At 47.1% G+C, this 15,566-nt stretch overlaps 1 pseudogene across 1 annotated transcript; it reads left to right on the top strand.

The window, feature by feature from the left end:
* The first annotated feature begins 8,504 nt into the window (after positions 1-8,504).
* Positions 8,505-10,881, top strand: LOC309963785 (large ribosomal subunit protein uL23-like; annotated as a pseudogene). Its single transcript has 2 exons — positions 8,505-8,975; positions 10,783-10,881. The product of its transcript is annotated as a large ribosomal subunit protein uL23-like (transcript).
* The last annotated feature ends 4,685 nt before the right edge of the window (positions 10,882-15,566 follow it).

The following is a 15,566-nucleotide window of genomic DNA, read 5'->3' as shown; positions in this document are numbered from 1 at the left end:
ATTTAACCTTTTCCAGAGCTTAAAAAAGTTTAAAATTTTCCAATTAATTTTATACACTTAGAATAACTCCAATACCAAGACTTAATTTTTTTTTTAAAAAAGCATCAGATAAAGTATGTTTACCTAAAATCAGAAGCCAACATCATACTCAATGATAAAACACTCAACTCTAGTCTAGAGGGATTCACATTTGAGTCAGAATTAAGACAAGAATTAAGACAGAATTAAGACAAGGATGTCAGTTAGGTATCAGCAATGCTAGCGGCTCTAACAAACAAAACCCCAAATCTCAATAGCTTAACGCAGTAACAGTTTATTCCTTATTCACCCAAATAATAATGAGGACCCCTGGTCAACAAGCACCTCTCATTAGGCTTTTCATGGACCTAAACTCCTCTGCCTCTGGTCCTGCCATCACCTAGAACTGCTGCTAGATCCTCAGACAGCAGACAGAGAGAGGAGAGGGTGGTATGGGAGTTTCACAGGCCAAGCAGGAAAGCCACTTATGTCATTTCCACCCACCATCCAAAGGCTAGAACCCAGTCACAGGGCCACACAGGACTGCAGGGGGACTGGGAAGAGCGTTCTAGCTTTGTGCCCGGAGGAAAAGGAGACAGGTGATCATGCAGCATTCCTTAAAGAGTGCTTCACTACTATCTTACTTTCTGCACACTTTGATGTGGGGCATGCAGGCAGTGACGGCCACCTGAGCACCAGTGATTATAAACACATCCCAGTTTCAGAGATTTAAAATGTGAAAACTTAGACTCCATGAAATACTGCTTATGAATACCAGACGAAATAAGAAATGCTGTATTTGTAAAAGCCCATGGACGAACGAGCAAGGCTTTTCCAGGCATGATCCCAAGGCAAAAAGCATAAAAGATAGACCGAACCACATAAAAATAAAAAATCCCTCACATCAAAAAAAGGAAATTAGGGACTTCCCTGGCAGTCCAGTGGTTAAGACTCCACGCTTCCACAGCAGGGGGCAAGGGTTCGATATCCCTGGTCGGGGAACTAAGATCCCACATGCTGTGTGGCAAAAAAAGGGGAAAAAAAAGCAGAAGGACCCATGGGAGGGGGATGTGGAAATATTTGTAACGTGTGATAGATCAAGAATTAGTAGGCTTACTATTTTTAAAAGCCTTTATACACCAACGGTGAAAAAGATGAAGATTCCAAGATAAAAATGGACAAAGAACTGTAACAGGAAATGAATCAAAAAAGAACTAAAAATGGTTAAATATGTTAACTATGTAAAACTCTTTGGTAGTCAAAGAAATGCAGATTAAAACCACAATAGGATATATATTTTTTAATCATAAAACTGGCAGAGGTCTGAAAATTGACAATGGTGCTGGCAAGGACTGGGAATTAGAGACTCTTTCACTTCTGGAAGAGGGTGAAATGGGCTCACTGTTCAGCGCTGTGGGTAAGATCTTAAAAACATGCATGCCTGTTGACCCAGCCATCCCACTTCTGGAATTTTTTAAATTTCAGTTTTATTTTTATCAAAGTTAAACATGCACATAATTTTAAAAGTTGAAAAATTTACATGATTTCTTATGAAAATCAGCAATTCCCTGAAGCCCCTTCCCCTCAACCCCCAACCCTATCACCACCCTACCCCTCTTTCTCAGTCCCAGAGATACAGGTTTCAATCTTTCTGATATTTACCGTATTTTCTTTAAATAACATGCTTATATTGCTACTTCTTGAATTTTCAGACTTGGGCATCATCTAATAATTTCTCATCATGAAGAGAGGATTTAGCTCTCTTACCAACCCTCTCCCCCAAACACAACCCCTATAAAACACATGCACATACTCCACCCACACACACCCACACATATCCCCTGGTCATCAGCCTCCCAATATTGTTATTTGTCATTCTGATTGGATCAATATTCATTATTTGCCTTATTCTGGCTGTAAATCTATTGTCAAATGAGCTGTGCAGAACACTATCATTTTCTTTTCCTGCACAACATGTTGTTTTCCCTGGAGTAAATAACTGACTTGTTTTAATCAGCGGCTTAATTTGCTCATTTTTATCATCAATTGAACCACAAACTCTCTTTCAGAATTTTGAACTTGTTACTCCACTGTGTTCTGGCTTCCACTGATGCTGTTTTTAAAATCCAACACCATTCTCAGCCATAATTCTCTCTATATACCTCCTTTTTCTCTGCAAACATGTAGGATCTTTTCTCTGTCCACGCACCCCATACTAACCCCAGTCCTGAGATGCTTGGTGAGCCTGGTTTGAGACCTCTTTATGGTTCTGCAGTATGAATCAGGCTTCTTTTTCATCTTTGGGATATGGCTTTCTTGGGCCTGTTAAGTCCATCTACTTTCCAACTACCAAAATGCTGTTGCTGATGACTCCTCTATTATCCTCCTCCTTGTGGGTTTTTTCTTTTTTAAACAGTTTGCTATAGTTTGGAGAGAAAGCACCAAAGTTAGGTGTAGAGTCCTGCTTCCCTGTGGAGGGTCTTGATTAGACTCTTCCTCCCCCCACTGGGTCCTGGGCCTCCACATCTGTCCCCCTCGTCCCAGAGTCCTCTCAAAACAGCTGTTGCTCAGCTCAGTTCAGCTGGCAGACAAATGCCCTCAGGGCAAATTAATGACCTTAGTGTCAAATCTAAGAAGTTTAAAAAAACACAATAAACCCCAAAACAATATAAGTAAAGAGACAAAAAACAAAATGGAAACTAACAAAATAGAAAATAAAAACGCAATGAAGACCAATAAAACCAAGAGTTGATTCTTTGAAAAGACAGAATAGAAAAATCTCTGGGAAGATGGATCGGGGAAAAAAAAGAAAATATACAAATAAATGACATTATACATGAAAAGAGTAACATAACTATAGTTAAAACAGGTTTAAAAGATAATGTGATAAAAACACAACCATCTGGAGGTTTTATCTTCATGTGGCTGTATTTGCAAATAAAAGATTACTGAGAAAAAACATAATAAGGGTATGCTGTCGACAACATTATGCCAACAAATTTGAAGTCTTTTATATATTTTTATATATATTTCTATTATAGAAATACATAAATTCCTATCAAAACTGAAAAAAAAAGATATTCTGAATAGTCCTAAAACAATTAAAGAATCTGAAGCAATAATTGAAAACATTCCCACAAAGAAAATTCAAGGCCCAGATGGCTTTAGGTGAATTATACCAACATTTCAAGAATAGATAAGCCAATCTTATATGAATTCTTCCAGGGAATAGAAAAATAAGGAATATTCCCAAATTCATTCTTTAAGGACAGTATAATTTTTTTATTTTTTTATTTTTTTGCAGTACGCGGGCCTCTCCCTGCTGTGGCCTCTCCCGTTGTGGAGCACAGGCTCCGGACGCGCAGGCTCAGTGGCCATGGCTCATGGGCCCAGCTGCTCTGCGGCATGCGGGATCCTCCCGGACCGGGGCACGAACCCGTGTCCCCTGCATTGGCAAGCGGACACTTAACGACTGCGCCACCAGGGAAGCCCGAGGACAGTATAATCTTAATGTAAAAATTAAACAGGGCTTCCCTGGTGGCGCAGTGGTTAAGAATCCGCCTGCCAGTGCAGGGGACACGGGTTCAAGCCCTGGTCCGGGAGGATCACACATGTCATGGAGCAACTAAGCCCATGCGCCACAACTACTGAGCCTGCGCTCTAGAGCCCTCGAGCCACAACTACTGAGCCCACCTGCGCGCCTAGAGCCTGTGCTCCGCAACAAGAGAAGCTACTGCAATGAGAAGCCCGCACACCACAACGAAGAGTAGCTCCTGTTCGCCGCAGCTAGAGAAAGCCCGTGTGCAGCAACGGAGACCCCAAGCAGCCAAAAATAAATTAATTAATTAACTAAATTAAAAATGTAAACAAGTATAGCATAGGAAAGGAAAATTGCAGGCCCATTTCACTCATACATTTAGATGTAATAATCCTAAGTAACATATTATTAAAATAATTCAACTGTATATAAAAAAGATAATGTACCGGGCTTCCCTGGTGGCGCAGTGGTTGAGAATCTGCCTGCCGATGCAGGGGACACGGGTTCGAGCCCCGATCCGGGAAGGTCCCACATGCCATGGAGCAACTAGGCCCGTGAGCCGCAACTACTGAGCCTGCGCGTCTGGAGCCCGTGCTCCGCAACAAGCGAGGCCGCAATAGTGAGAGGCCCGCGCACCGCCATGAAGAGTGGCCCCCGCTTGCCACAACTAGAGAAAGCCCTCGCACAGAAACGAAGACCCAACACAGCAAAAATTAATTAATTAATTAATAAACTCCTACCCCCAACATCTTCTTTAAAAAAAAAAAAGATAATGTACCATAACCAAGTTGAGTTTATTCCAAGAATACAAAGATGGCTTAATATTAGAAAATCTATAGAGCTAATTTATCACATTAATAGATTAAAGAAGAAAAACGTATGATCATCTAAGCAGACACAGAAAAGGTATTTGATAAAAGTATATAATGATTGATGATAACCTTCTAAGCAGATTGGAAATAAAGGGGAATTTCCTTAAACTGATAAATGATATCTATAAAAACTTCTAAAGGAAATATTACTTGTGCGAACAATAGTAACATTTCCTTTAAAATCAGGAAAAGATAAGGATGCCCACTATAACATTTTTTGTTCAGCATTGTACTTTTGAACTTATTTTTCTTAAATAAATTAATACATTTAGTGGTAGAAGTTTTTAAATAAATTAATAAAGAAAATAAATCAATGGCATACATTTGAAAAGAAAGGGATAAACTGTCATTGTTTGCAGATGATACGATTGTCTATTTAGAAAACCCAAAGGAATCTACAGACCAGTTATTAGTTAGCAAGATTACTGGGTGTAAAACCAATAGGCAAAAGTCAATGAAATTCCTAGTCATTAAAGAAAAAACACAGGTGATGAATAAACTTAGGAAAATATGCTCAACCTTTGTAGTTATCTGGGAAATTCAGTTTTAAACAAAGATATAGTATTTTATACTTGTCAGATTAGCAGGTATTTTTAAAAATCTGACACCACCAAGTGTTAGAGAAGAGGTAGAGGAACTAGTTCCTCTACTAGACCCTTCATACGCTGCTTGTGGGAATAATTGGTACAGCCACCTTAGTTAGAGCCATTTGTACCATCTACCTCAGTTAAGTCGAAGATGCCCTAGACCCAGCAAATCTGTACCCCCAAAACCTCTTCTGAGTGTACTCAAAGAGACTTTTACAAGAATGCTTATGGTAATATTGTTTATAATGACCAAAAAAAAAAAAGAAATCTTAAATGTTCATTGACAAGACAACGAATAAAGATGGTACATCCATAAAAAAGAAAAAGATAATATGGAGTAAATAAGCAAGATATAGAAGGTTATGATCCTACTTATAATTGCAACATTCCACCCCCGCCTCTCTGGCTTGTTTTCCCCCTTTGCACCTCTCACATTCTAACATACAGTTTATCTCTAATTCATAAATTTTGCTTATCGTTTGGCTCACCCCATGGGAATGTACACACCACAAGAGTAGTGATCTTGTCTGTTTTGTTCACTGATATTCCCAGGGTGCCTCATATACAGTAGGCGCTCAATAAATATTTGCCAAGTGAATTTGTTGAATGAATAGAAGACAATATGAAGCCACATATTGAAAGTTTGAAAGCATGCAAAACAATACTACTTAATATTTATAGATAAACATCCCTTTATGTTTTGGGTTACCTTTGTGACAGAGGTGGAGGGTGGGATCAGGAAGGCGCACCCAGGAAGCTTCAAGTGTCCCCGTAAGGTTTTATTTCCTAAGGTGGCAATGGAGAGGGGAGCGCTGATTATATTATTACCAACAGTGTCTGCATGATGGAAAAATTTCACATTAACACTTGTTTTTAATAATCGGAACAGCAGCACCTGCAGCACGTACTAGAGTTTCTAAGGGTTTTCCCACATGACCTCATGGGTCAGCTGTGCACAAGGGGCTTCCTATAAGCCCAGCTCAGAGCAAGGTGGGACCCGGGCCTGGGGTTCTTCCAAATTGCCCAAGAGGGGAAATCCCAGCCTGAGAAGGAAGAAGAGGCAGCCCCAGGGGACACCCCTCCTGGATGAGATGGGAGGGTATGTGAGAATTGGGCTTTGTCTTACACTGTCCTCACTCAGGAGCTGGGGGCTTGCTGCTGGGCCCGCAGTCAGGGACACGCTCCTCTGAGGCAGCACTAGGTTCTGTGTTAGGAGCTGTCCCGGTTCAGAATCTGAGTCCCTGTGGTCTCTTCTCCCCTGGATAATAGGACTATAAATAATGACCCTGTTTTGTCTACCTGAGAGGGCTGTTGTGAGGACCAGACAACAAGGAAAGAAAGTTGCCCTGACAGTAGGGACCAGAGTCTCAATGCAGTTTTGCATTTTCTCCTTTGATATGAAACCTTTGAACATAAACATTATCTATGTTGTTACATAGTCTTCAAAATGATCATTTTTATTGGCTGAAGAACCATCAGGGGCTCAAGCATAATTTACTAAATCATCCCACTCTTGTTGTAGATTGAGTGTGTTTACCATTTTCCTCAACTGTAAACAACACTGCAGTTAACATCTTCATGTGCTTACATTTTGCTTTGCTTTTTTGAAATTATTTCACTAGGATAAATTCCTCAGTAAATAACTGGTCAAAGTATATAAATGGTTCTTATGGTTCTTGATGGGTTTTGTCAAAGTGCCATTTCCAAATGGTTGGCCCCGGTGACATACAGGTGTGTGTAGGACCACTGCACCAGGAAGGGTCTAGTCCTGCTGGGGCATAATTCAAAATTCACCGAATTTGAGACTAATCTTGACAAAAGACGAGAGACACTTATATTTGTTTACCAGTTTAAAAAATGCCCTACGTGGCAATATTGTAAATCCAGTTGACAGCTCGCTTAACTGGACAGCTTTGAAGTTATTTGTTTCTTGACATACATTTTAAAAGGTGGGAGAATTCAGACAAAATGAGACTTTATTAATATTTAACATTCATAAAATATCTACCTTGCATATTTAAAATGTTCACAAAATGCTGCCACGCTGTGCTAGTTTTGTCATACCATCTCCACAATGGGGCACTACTATTTTATTTTATTTTATTTTTCCTAAAGAAATAGGTCTTCTTCTAACAACCAAGTTTGCAGCTGTAGGCCTGTGAGGACCATTCGTAAGGCAGGGAAGGAGGAGATAATGCAACATAGGCGCTTCTCTTGGAACCAGCTAATAACTATATGTACTGATTGTTAAGAATTTACTTTCTGCTGGGCACTGCGCCGGGCACTTTCCTGTGTTACCTCATTTAATCTTTGATCCTATTAGATAGGTACAATTTTCCCACTTTACAAATGAGGAAACTGAGGTCTGGGTCCTAGGGATATAGGCATTGCAGACACAGCAGGTAGAATCAGAGAAAAAGACAGGACTGATGTCAAGAGTCACTGGTCCCGGCTTTGTCCCTAATTTTTGGCTCATCAGTCAACTCTTCTGGGCCTTGTGTTTGCCCCAGGGAGAGGCTGAGGATGAGGGATGGGCACTGGGTAGGGTTATGCAACTTCTTTACATCCCCACACCCACCGTGGGGCCCTCTGGAAGAGAGAGTTACTACCTTTTCTTTCCCTGCACAGAACACCAGGAGGGCTTGGCTGAGCGAGGATGGGCCACACGGACCAGCCCAGCAGTGAGTTGACACATGCTGTGTTTACAGCATCTTCATCGCTCACTCAGGAGACCCAGAACTCAGGTCTGTCCTTCCCTTCTTTCCCCAGACCCTTTTTGAGCACCATGCTGAAGGCAGTGGGGCTGGCCTTGAGGCCACGGAGCACGGCTGCACTCCACCTTGTGACACAGCTGTGGGACTTGGGTAAGTCACTGCTGTGGCCTCTGACCGCAGTTTCCTCATCTGTAAAATGGGGATAATAATAACTACCTCAGAGGGTTATTCTGAGGCTTGAGTGAGGAGAAGGTGTGACTTGGGCCCCACGAGAGGCCCTGTAAAGCGTGAGCTGAAGTGGCCCTCCAGGTGTTCTCTGGATATGAGTCAGGTGCCTGCCAGGGACCTCAGCCTGACACCAACACCCAAAACAGACCACAAGGGAGAAAGTGTCAGGCCAGGGGTGGGCAGGACAAACTTTCCCTGAGGGTTGGAAAGGGTTCTGGGAGGGCTCCCTGGAAGAGGTGATGTGTGCACCAAAGGAAAATCAGTCCTATTGAGTGATCAGAGCTGCCACCTGCAGCCAGAACTTCCATTTAGAACCAGGACAGAAGACTTCCTGCAAGAGGTAAGGTCAGGCTGACTCCACGCACCCAGAGAGGATGCCCCCAGAACATCTCAGGGATCTCTGCCCACCCCCTCTCTCACATGACAGATGCATTTCATTCATTCATTTGATTAATGTTTATTGAGCATCGGCTATGTGCCAGGCACTTGTCTCAGTACTGGAGATGTGTCAGCGAACAAAACAAATCTCTCGCGCCTTCTCATGAAGATGGTGCCGAAGGCGAAGAAGGAAGCCCCTGCCCCTCCCAAAGTGGAAGCCAAAGCCAAGGCTTTGAAGGCCAGCAAAGCAGCGTTGAAAGGCATCTGTCCACAGCCACACACAAAAAAGATCCGGACGTCACCCACCTTCCAACGGCCCAAAACACTGCGGCTCAGGAGGCAGCCCAGATAGCCTCGGAAGGGCGTCCCCTGGGAGAAAAGAGCTTGACCACTATGCCATCAGAGCACATTCCCCCTCACCACCGAGTCAGCCATGAAGAAAATAGAAGACAACAGCACACTGGTGTTCATTGTGGACGTCAAGGCCAACAAGCACCAGATTAAACAGGCTGTGAAGAAGCTCTATGACACTGACGTAACTAAGGTCAACACCCTGACCAGGCCCGGTGGAGAGAAGAAGGCATATGTTCGACTGGTTCCTGACTGTGATGCTTTGGATGTTGCCAACAAAATTGAGATCGTCAAAACTGAGTCCAGCTGGCTAATTCTAAACATAAAATTTTTCACTGTTGAAACAAAAACAAATCCCTTGCTCTCAGAGCTGACATTCTGGTGGAGAATAGAGGGAAACAAGACAATAAGTCAGAAAATAAGGATATTTCAGGTGATGAGTGGTAAGAGGGTAAATACAGCAGAGTGAGGAGAACAGAGAATGAACGGGGCGTGAGTACAATCAGGGAAGCTGTGAAGGGCAAACTTTTGAGTGAGACCTGTAGGAAACGAGGGTGCAGACTTTGCAGATACCGGATCTCGGGAAGGACGTTCCAGGCAGGGGGAATACCTAGTGCAGGGGTGCTGGTAGGCAGAGTGTGCAACATCAAGGGATTCCAGGGAGGCAGTGAGGTCGGAGGGCATTGTGTGGCCGTAATGAGCCTGGCAGGACTCCTGCGTCACCCCAGGGAGCGGGGAGCCCTGGGAGAGCTTCTCAGAGGAGCGATGGGCTTGGCTGTGGCTGCCTGGGAGCAGAGACTGGAGCACGGCAAGGCAGAGCCAGGGAGATGGCCAGGGGGCCGTTGCAGAGGTGACCGTGGCTCAGCAGGGTGGAGGCAGCAGCGGGAGAGAGGAGGTCGGATTCTGGCTGTGCTCAAAGGTAGAGCCAAGAGGAGCTTCTGATGAGCTAGACTCTGAGCCCCCAAAGCCCTCCTGGGGCTGCAGGACCGCAAGGCTCCCTGTGGCCTCACCAAACACCCCTTGAAAGCCTCCTCATTATGCAGGTGATTGGGGGAATTAGACCTTAAATGCTTCGTTTTTGTTTTGTTTTGTTTTTTTTCCAGAAATAAAACCAAACGTAATCACTGTAAGAAAAGCTCCACCCCAAGGGCGCTGCTCCCTCCGGTGGAGGCAGGGGTTAGACGAGGTTTGCAGGACTGTGTTGGCTCCCAGTTTAGATGCTTTCCATAAATTAATTACAGAGGCAAAGTGGAGAGCGAGGCCCTGGGGCGGGTCCGGGGCTGCCCTTCCCTCTTCCCGGATAGCTGGGCTGAAGCCAGTGCCGCCCTGGCCTGCGGGCTCTGGGAAGCTGCTGAGACTCCTGATTTCTGCCCCAAGTTTGCTGATCTCAGTCCCTGCGGGCTAAGCCTCGTCATCACAGGAGAGGACTTGGGAGAGCACCGGGGCTCTGGTCTTTCTCCTGAGCGCAGTGGGGAGCCAGGGAAGGTGGCAGGCAGGGAAGGGACAGGACCAGATTTGCTTTTTAGAGGGGACCTTCTGGCAACTCCAGGAGACTGGATTGGAGGAGAGGAGGCTAGAGACCAGGAGGTCAGGTGGGGCCTCTCTGGAGGGATGGAGAGAAGGGAAGTGGGGTCAAGTAAAGGGACAGGAGTTCCCACTAACACAGATCCATCTCCCTGGGCTGCCAACTAGTGGCTCTACCCTTTGGGCCCAAGCCTGATACCCATCTCGCCTGGGGCCCCCGAGCTCTTGTTGGCAGAGCCTCTTGGGGCCCAGGTCAGGCCAGTGACTCATTTCTGGACGGTTTTGTCTGAATAAGACTGTTCTACCTCTCACCTGAGCTCTTTGACCCTCCTCGTCACAGTTCAGGGTTTTGGCCACAAACAGCGGCAAATGAGAGAGGGGTTTCCGGAGGTGGTTTCTGGGACCTTTGCTGAAATAGTTGAGTGCACTTCACCTGCAACCTGCAGGGAGCTGAGCCATCCCTCCGAGCTCCATGCTCCTCCTTGGCCTGTCCTAAACATGGCCACCTTGGCCTTCCGGCCACGTGCCTGAGCTCCTCCCTTGGGTCCTGCTCAGACCCTTCTCCTTGGCAGAAACTGCACATCCTGCTCTGCATCACAGCGCAAGGCCACTCCTCTGGGAAGCTGTACTCAGATCTCCTTGTACTCAGCACCTTGGGTGGTGCTGACTGATGGGGGCAGGGAATATGGAAGCCCAGCTCCCTTGCCCGGGGTTTTGACAACCCTGAGATGTAACTTACACTCCAGAGCCCCCCTCAGGATCAGACTGAAGCTACCCTCTGCAGGACCAGGCCAGAGAGGGCGCCATTTATCTTCTCCCCTCCCCACTCCCCACCCCCATCCCTCCTGTGCCCCACTCCTTTCCTGGCTCATTCTGGGAGCACTTCCTGGATAAATCACTTGCACATGAATCCTCAGGAAAGCGCCTGCTTCTGGGGAACTCCTTGTTCAGCTCTGCCATACCCACAGTCCAGTCTGCATATGGCACTGTGCTGCCCCCAACCTCACAGCCGCCCTGGGCCTCCGAGGCTCCATCTGTATAAAGGCGGTGCTGGGCTCTGGCACTGTGTGAGCACTGCTGCTGTTCTTGTCCTGGATCCCTGCTCCCTACCCCGACCCCTTTGCTACAGCTGAACTCAGTCATCAGGAAAAGAGGACTCATTTGAGAATGAGCAGCTGTTCTCAGCTCACAGAACCAAGTTCTCCGGCTGTTACAGCTCATTACTAAACCCCAGCCATGGCCTAAGCATTACAGAAAGGGTTCTGGTAAAGATCCCCAGCAGAAATAACACGCTCCTGCCGCAGGGAGCCCTGCAGATCGGACTGTGGTAACCTTCTGCTCGTCTCCGCCCAAGCACATTCAGGTGTTTGCATGTCAGTGGGGTTGCAGCATCTGGGCAATGGTGCCTGCTTTCGGATCCACGTGTAGGACTTTCCACAGCTGCTGGGGGAGCTTCGAGGCCAAATTAGCCCATGGGGGGAACCTGAGTCTAGACAGTCTAGCAAGAGGCTTGGACAGGTCACTGCTCTGCTTGGAGCCTGCAGACCCCTCTGCTCTGGTGAGTCCAGCCTCCAGAAAGCCTGTGGGGCAAGTCCTGCTAAGCCTCCCTCCCTTCCCCCCAGCCTGCAGTTCCACACACTCACCCCATCCCTGGGACACACCTCACTGGGAACTGAAACTTGAACACATTATCCAAGGGCCTGGGCTGTCCAAGGGGGCCCAGCTGGGCCCTCTGCTACCCTCTGCGTCCGGGGCTCAGGCCCTCTGTATGGCAGCAGCAGCTTCCAGCCGTCAGATGCAAACCCAGGCATAGACCAAGATGAAGGCCGCACTAAGCCTAGCTTGTTGTGCATGATCAAGGGTGTTCTTTTCCCTCTCTGGACCTTTCCATATCTATATAAAGGGCAAGTAAGAGATCTCTGAGGTCCCTTTACAAATCATTATAGCCATTGTACTCCGTGGCCCAGAGAGGTGAAGGGAGCCCAGACTAGAACCCAGCCATCCTGCCCCTCAGGCCAGGGCTCTAGGACCATGACGGTGAGCAGAGGGAGGCTCCCAGGTCACGAAGCTGTCAGGCCCTGAGACAGTGTGGAGGAAGACACTCAGGCCTCTGGGTGTCTTGGACCCCAGCTCCTAGTTTCCTGCATATGCCCCACCAACATGCACCCGCTTCACGCACAAACCAGGGGCAAGTACTCCCATGAGGGAGGAGAGAATCAGATGAGTTCAATTCAAATCCAGTTTTGCCCTTTGTCAGCTGTGTGACCTTGGACAAGTCACTTCACCAATCTGTGCCTCAGTTTCCTTATCTGTAAAATGGGGGTCCTAAAATCTGCCTCACTGGCCTTTGCAGGGGTTAAATGACCTTGTGCGTGTGAAGTGCCTGGCACCGATCAAACACTAAGTGGAAGTTCCTTTTCCTTGGGGCCTCTTCCCCTCCTCCTATGTCATTATCTGGCCTCACCTTCCACTGCCCATCTCAGCTGCTTGTACTTCTCTTCCCTTTGGCACACGCCCACGCTTTCCAGCACCCAGGCCTCTGCTCATGCTGCTCCTTCTACCAGGAATGCCATTCCTCCGTCTCGTTCCCACCATTCCCAATCTTATTGCTTTCATTGTTCAGCTCAAATGCCACCTCCTCCAGGAAGACTCTCCTCCAAGGAGCTCTGTGCCAGCAGACAAGAACACAGATAACAGGGGCATCCGAAGGGGCAGTTCTCTGCCCACAGCGACCTCCTCTACCTCCTGCCTGGGTCAGTCATACATGTAGAGGAGCATTTTTCTCCCCCGCCCTGCAGTACACAAAAGTTCCCACTAGGTGGTGATAGAACGACAAAGTCCCAGCGGGGATGAGCAATAAGAGAGGCCAACCAGGCACCTCCTGCGTCATTCATTCATTTCTTCAACAAATATTTTCTGAACACCTGCCATGTGCAAGATGTAGGACGACAGTGGCAAACAAAGTCCCTGCTCTCAAGAAGCTTATGTTCTAGTGGCAGAAGGTGAGAGAGAAGAAACACAAAAAATAAGGAAATAAAGCAAGAAAAACCAGGACAGAGGTGAAGCCTGTACAGAAAACACCGGGGCCTGCTTGTGTCCAGACCTCTGAGTTAGCATTTCGTCAGTGAACAGCAGGATCTGTAATCAAAGCATCACTTAGGATCTCAGAGTGGCTGAGCTGGAACATTCCCTGGCCCCTTGTTCACAGTGCGCTCTGTGGACAAACAGCATCAGCATCACTTGGGAGCTTACAGGAAATGCAGATTCTCAGGTCTGCCCCAAGTCTACTGAATCAGAATCTGCATTTTAACAAGATCCCCAAGTAATTTGTATGCACGTTAAAGTGAGAAGCTCTGCTCCAGCCAGGCGCCTGGGGTTGACGCATAGCCGTTGGCCCAATCTGACCACTTATTTTTTTGTGTGATGCCCATGCAAGACTGGCTCTTGCTCAAAAAAAGAAATCTAGGAATTTTATGACACATGAAAATGACATGTTCTTCAAATTTCAATGTCCATACGTAAAGTTGTACGGAAACAGCCATGCCCGTTCACTTATGTATTGTCTGTGGCTGCTTTCGGGCTATAATGGCAGAGCTGAGTAGTGCAACAGCGACTATATGGCCCATGAAGACTAAAATATTTACTGTCGGGCCCTTTGCAGAAAAAGTTTGCTGATCCCTGCTCTAGTTCAACCTCATTGAATGAGGAATCAGGGCCCAGAGAGGGGCAGTATCTTGTCAAGGCTCATAGGAGCCCTGCTCTTATTTCCATGTCCCACTCAAGGTCCTGTTTGCACAGCCTCTGGTTTGGGCAGTTGAATCGCCTTTGCCTTTTCTGGGTTTGGAGTGATAGCCTCATTGGAAAAGGTTTGTAACTGATTTATGATGTAATCAAGACATTGCAATGAAATTTCCATTTCAGATGAAGCTAGTTTGGAGCCCAGAATGAGATGTGGGTACCCACAGAAACTGGGTTCCTTTTACTAGAGTGTGCATGACTGATATTAGGCTTTTCCTGAGAAGGGAGGGGACCCTAGGCTCCTGAAGAAAGGAGAGGGCTTCAGAGGGGTCAGTGTAGGGAGCGGGAAGGAGTTTTTCCTGCTCCTAACCCACCTGCAGAGTGAGGGGTCCTGACCTGTCAGGTGCTCTGAGGCTTTGGGCCAGGCCGGCAGTTGAGACCAATCTCAAGTCACCAAGTATCAATACTTCCCTGCTGTGTCTCCAGTAGGAGTTTAGGGGGCTTGGTGCTGGTGGGGGTGTGGGTACCAATAGGGGGCAGCAGAGAAGACAGTGGTCAAGGCCTGGACTCTGGCTGGGGATGCAGCTCAGAGCAGCTCTCCCCTGCTCAGCCCCATCCACGATTCCCACCGTCCTCATGCTTGAGGGCCAAGCTTAGCCTGCCCCAGCCCCTCCCTGCACGTACCAGCTGCCCAGAGCAGCTTGCAGCTCCCCTTTTGGGCCCATGCTTCCCACCTCAGGACCTTTGCTCCTGCTATAGCCAGCCAGTGACCGTGGTGCCCTCCCTTTGTCTCCCGACTGCCTCCCCAAATCCTCCCCACGATTCAGGGCCCAGTGCAAAGTCTGCTCCTAAGAGAAGCTTTCTTTGGCTTCTACGAAGTTAGTTACTCTGCCTCCTTGCAGCACCTTGAAACTTGAACTTTTCTCAAGATCAGGAACTCCATTTCTCTAGCTTTTCTCACCTGCTGAATGGGCAACAGAGGAGATAAGAGCACAACCCACAGTCATTCATACTTAGATTTAAATATCAGCTCAGCCACTTATTAGCTGTGAGAACTTGGGCAAGTTTCTTAACAATTCTGAGCCTGTTTCCTCATTTGCAAAATGGGAATAATGACAGCACCCACCAGAGAGGGTTGCTGTGAAAATTAAATGAGACAATACATGTAAAGGACAGCCACGGACACACAGCTGGTGCTCAGTAAATGTTAGCTCTCATAGCATGTTGGAATAATGTTATTACTAATCATTTGTTGAATGAACAGCTGGGTGGCACATAATTCTGAGAGACTGACCAGCATTTGTGGACACTGCACAGTGCCCAGTACAGGTGGGCACTCTTCTATATGCTGCCTCTTGCAGCCATTCACTACGGCCCACGAGGCAGCCATACTCTCCCTGCCTCCCAGCCTGCAGCTGTCCCCGGGCTGTTTGATCTTCGGGTGTCTCTGGGATGCATGCCGAGCTGAGTCACTCTATGCCTGAGTGGCTGTGGGGAGGGCTAGGTTACGAGGTCAGACCCGGGGTGCTACGGTGGGACCCCAGCCCAGAGGAGCAAGGCTGGGCTTTAACCAGGGCTGAGGGGAACAGTGGGGAAGAGAGGGCGGCAGGCCCCCAGG

Source organism: Leucopleurus acutus, assembly GCF_964270905.1.
Source record: "Leucopleurus acutus genome assembly, chromosome: 7".
Lineage (NCBI taxonomy): Eukaryota > Metazoa > Chordata > Mammalia > Artiodactyla > Delphinidae > Leucopleurus > Leucopleurus acutus.
This window is presented reverse-complemented; position numbering and strand designations above follow the sequence as displayed.